The sequence below is a fragment of the Nelusetta ayraudi genome, unplaced genomic scaffold (assembly GCF_046127955.1).
Source record: "Nelusetta ayraudi isolate G7.1 ecotype Tasmania unplaced genomic scaffold, CSIRO-AGI_Nayr_v1 ptg000026l, whole genome shotgun sequence".
NCBI lineage: Eukaryota > Metazoa > Chordata > Actinopteri > Tetraodontiformes > Monacanthidae > Nelusetta > Nelusetta ayraudi.
In genome coordinates this window covers 5,277,315-5,282,500 of record NW_027466076.1, presented here as the reverse complement: position 1 = coordinate 5,282,500, position 5,186 = coordinate 5,277,315, and positions in this window count along the sequence as shown.

Sequence of the window (5,186 nt, the reverse complement as noted above, 5' to 3'; positions counted from 1 at the left end):
CTTTTACATTTAAAAAGAAAATTGTAAGATTGTGCATCAATTTAAAGGTCCCTCAGTTACCAGCATCAGTTCAGGTACCGTTTAAAAAAAATTGCGCTTTTTCCATTAATCAATTAAATTTAAAGGATAATAATTACAGGAATACGAACACTTTCAGATAATTACATTAAAAAAATTTTTTTTTTTAAATAAGCATATATCTGCTTCTACTTGGACTTTGAAAATACAAATTTGAATCTGCCCTGCTGTTTTCATCAGGACATATTTTTCCATTCAATAAAAAAAAACAACAAATAAACCAATGTGAGGTGAAGCTGCCAGTCGATGATCCCTAAAGTCCTAACAAGGCAAAAAAGTGAAATAAAGAAAAAGTTTGCTTGCAGTGACCTCCAGTAGATTTAGAAAAATCACCCTGATCCAGTTGATTGTTTGAGGCGCCGCAGAATCAGAATCAGAAAGTTTGTCTTACAGATTAATCCTCAGCTGCTGTTTGGTGAAGTTGCAGTTTAGATTATGAGCAAAAGTAAATGAATCAACTGCTAAAATCCAACACCCCCCGACCCGCAAACACACACACACACATACACACACACACACATACACACCAAAAAAAAATCTATTTTTTCCTTTGCATTATTTTTTATAACTTTCTGTGAAATCAGAATAAGTTATTAGAACGGAACCGTGTGTGTGTGTGTGTGTGTGTGTGTGTGTGTCTGAACTGAAGAGCTGTTCCAGTAGTCACATGTTCAAGGTGTTCTTGGGGGAAGTTGCTGGTCAGTGAGCTCTTGGCTGAGGCTCATGGGAGTTGTAGTTCTTCTTGTGTGATGAAAATGACCTTGGCGTTATCTTTGTTGAGAGCTTTTTTTTTGGGGGGGGGGGGGGGGGGGCGGAGCCTCGGCCACGGCTGGGAGCATTTTATTTGCGCCACCATATTGACTCAAACCTCTTTCACTTCCTCCCCTCCTCCCCCCTCCCCTGCCTCCCCCTCCTCCACCTGCCCCTCCTCCCTTGCATCTGCTCCTTTTCAGACCCCCCCCCCCGCTCCCCCTCCCCCTCCCTCTCCCTTCCTCTCTTTGCGCCGTCCCGTCCTGGTCGCTCTCCTCCTCCTCCCTTCAACTCCTCTCTCCTCTTTTCTTTATCTCCGTCCAACTTGCTTCTCTTCTCCACCTCCCTTCTTCCCCTGTTTCTTTTCCGTCTCTCTCTCCCTTCAGTAACCCTCACCCTTCACTCCGTTCCTGTCTTCTCATTGGTCCTCACCGTGTAGGCTCATCCTCATCTCATCCCTCCATTTCCGCCACCACCATCATGGGATACTGTGTAGAAAACGTGTTTGCTTCAACGTCAATGGAAAATGAGGCGAAGCAAAGCTGCAACCAAATCAGTGTCTTTGAAGCCCCACCAGGGTGTTGAGCTCCCTATCGAAATGACTCTGAAAACTATTTTATGACGCACTTCCAATTAATATCATTTCTTCAAGTTTGGCGGACCGGATTAAAAAGCTTTATTAGTTTGCCCGTGCCGGCCTGGTCTAACGTCAGGTGAGCAGGAATCAGTGGCACCTTTGCAAGGAAAACTCTTCAGAAATGCAGTTAGTCAGTCAGTCAGACAGTCAGTCAGTCAGTCAGACAGAGAGTCAGTCAGTCAGTCAGTCAGTCAGTCAGTCAGTCAGTGGGGTCTGGACTCCCTGCCTGCCTGCTCGTCCCTGTGGCAATGGGTCAGACTTCTGTTCTTGTTTCCTTAATGACAACAACAGCCCTGAAACAAAGCAACATCTGCCCAGCGACCATCCTCCTCTCCTCCTCTCCTCCTCCTCCTCCTCTCACCTCCTCTCTCTCCTCCTCTCTTCTCCTCTCTCATCCTCTCTTTCTCCTCCTCTCACCTCCTCTCTCACTTCCCCTCTCTCTCATCCTCTCTCTCTCTCTCCTCCTCCTCTCTCTCCTCCTCCCTCTCCTCCTCTCTCCTCCTCTCTCTCTCTCCTCCTCTCTCTCACTCTCATCTACCTTCTTTTCTCCTCTTTCACTGCCTCTCATCCTCTTACTCATCTACTCATCCCATTGGATAAATGTGGTTGTTTCAGGTGGCGGGGGTGTAAATCTCACAAGCTTTTGGTGGCAGAATAAAGGCGTTAATCTATCATAGAATGAATCGCAGTAGCATTAGTATGTCTTCTCTTTCATTCTCATGACTGTTGACATTGCAGCTTCTCACTGAAGGCATCAAAACTACGTATGAACACGCATGGAATTATGGAGGAAAAAACAAAAGTGTCAAATAACTCCAACAGGTTTTATATTGAAATTCTTCATGACAGCCACCTTTCAGTGAGACAGAGAGCATCCTTCATATTCCTATTTTGACTATTTGAAAGCAACAGAAGACAAATGTGGCTGAGTCATTGGGCAGAGTTGGCAGGTGCCGTGCTTTTATTCTGAAAACAAAACAAAGCGACCCACATCGGCTCATTTTGTTGCTTGTTTTCTCGGCTGTTTGGTGACAAATGGGCCACAATTACGACTCATTTCATACCAAATAAATGTCTCATTGTTTCTGTTGTCATTGGTATTCCAGCTCTTTTATGGTGATGAATCGGAGCGGGAGAGATGGAGGGATGGACGGAGGGATGGATGGAGGGATGGAGTGGGGTGGGTGGGGGGGGAGGCAGACAGAGTTATTTAGCACTCGTTTGTCCTTGGGAGTGTAATGAATTGTAAAGTGAACAGGCTACAGGCAATAATGCTCTTTCAGTGCCGCTCCCACGCTCATCACTCCGCCCAGAGACTGTCGATAACGCCCCAACACACACACACACACACACACACACACACACACACACACACACACACACAGCAACGCATCATTTACACTGCAGCGGCCTGCACTCGGCAGCAGCGCTGGGAGCCACACAACTGCCAACATATGTCCCACGTCACACGGACGCAGCACGACTGGTTTCATCTCGTCAGCTGGGCTTGTCATCACACTGCAGCACTGCGTTGCAGTCTCACTGTCACGTCAATGCAGTGCCGTGATGTCTAACTGCCTCGTTGCGTACACGTCTACGTGTGTGTGTGTGTGTCTGTGACATTACACGCTTGTTGCTTGATTTGTCAGTTAATGCGCTTGCCTTTTGTTTTGTCACGGTCACACGATGCGGTGAGGGGCGTTTGGTTGGATTTGCTAAAGTCAGTGCATCGGTGTTTTGTTTGTGACGTGAAAAATGATCCAATTGAACTAAATTGCCCTGTAATAATAATAAAAAAATAATAACATTCCAGTGTGAAGAGATTGAGCTTTAAAAGGAATCGGAACCTTTGTGTCAGCTTTGTGAGCAACCAAAACAGCTTTGACTCTGAGTCAGTAGAAATAAGTGAAGCAACTATATTGTTGTTATTATTAGGCTAAAGAGTCTCATTTTATAATATTTTTGGTTGGTGGTGTGTCATTGGATTTTTTTTCAGTGTCAAAAATGTGCCTCAAAAAATATAGAGAAGCACTGTGCTAAATAATGATAATATCATTTTTTTTTGTTATTTTGTGACATTACGTTGCTCCATTCTTTTCCTCTCAGAACTTTATGCTGTGGTGTGTCACATGACCCTAACTACAGCCACTTCATATTTTTGCCAGGCACAGTTGTTGAATGCGTTCGATCCCATTATGTCAGATACTATGAAAATGTAACATCTAAAATGTAAACATATAAAATGAAAAATGTTACATGCACACGAAATCATGTAAACATAATTGAATGTAAATGATTTGAGCGTCAGCCCCTTTATCATATAATACCGCGCCATACATATACATGATGCTTCATTTTTACATCAGCCATCCAGCCCTGATGTCAAGTCTGTGTCATTGACCCATAGTCTCACACTGATGATGTCATTTCATGTCAGATTAAGGAGTGAGGGTCACCTTGTGGCTTCTGTGTCACATGTTTAGTTTCACGTGGCCTCCTGTTGACGTTGGCTGTGACCTTGTTCTTCTGTATTCATTACAAAAAAAAAAAAAAAAAAATAGGATTTAGGTGATTTATACACATGTATAACACAGTTTAAGTTGAGATATTTAAACAAGAAAATAATATCTTTAGTGAAGGTAAAACAGATAAATGACAAAAAAAATACCTCAAACACATTATTCTCTATAACATCACTTCTGGTTGAATCATTTTCCTGACTTTTTCTTGCCATGTGCTACTTCCTTCAACCTTAACCTTCCTTTATGGAAGCAATCAGAGGCAGCAGGTGATGAGATGAGCTGAGATTAGATCAAATTTTAATGATCCCTGTGGGCAAATTGCTCCTGTCCAGCACAGGAGACAAGAGCATTTCTTTTATTGGTCTATATATGATAACCAGATATTTCTGTTCATTGGTCCTGATTATTGCATAATTTTACTATTATATATAGTTCCTTATTATATTTATTTCGATTTAAAAATGACTTTTGGCAACTTGGTGGAAGACCACCTTGTAATGACACACATGACTGAATTCTATGGTTACCTTCAGGAAGGACCTCCCAACAGCCATGATCACGATGAAGATGATGAGGATGATTTCAAAGGGCTTCAGCAGGTTTTTAGATCATTACTCTTGCAGCCTGCTCAATTCATAAAATATTTAAAATGAACAGAAAAAAAAAATCTGTTCCAGCAAAGTTTGATTTTTCTTCAGCAAAAAAAAAACAAAAACTGAGAAGTCTGAGTAAAATCTCGCTAAATATACATTAAGGTCAAAAAAGAATAAAACTATATATTGTATATAAATGTGCAACGTATATTCTCATTTTCAATTGTGGAGGATGAAAATATATTGACTATTTGTATGACACGCCTCGGCCAAATGGTTCATATTATGGAGTATAATCACTTAATAACACAGTTATTACGAATACGTAAAAACCAAAAAATAACGGGACAGAGGAAACAACGGCGCCGAAGAGCAGCAGCACTGAAGCCGCTGAGTGACGATTCATCAGTCTCGCGGTGGGGAACGCCAGACATCAAACACGCTCATTGGCCACTTTACCCTCAAGCCACGCCCAAAACATCTCCACCGCCTCTCGCCATTGGCCCTCAGCCCCGCCAGTTGTGACCCCCGAGCCACTCCCACCCTCCCCCGCCACCACCAGCCCACCTCCACCCCTCCTCCCCGGCAGCAGGTTGGGTTGAGCGG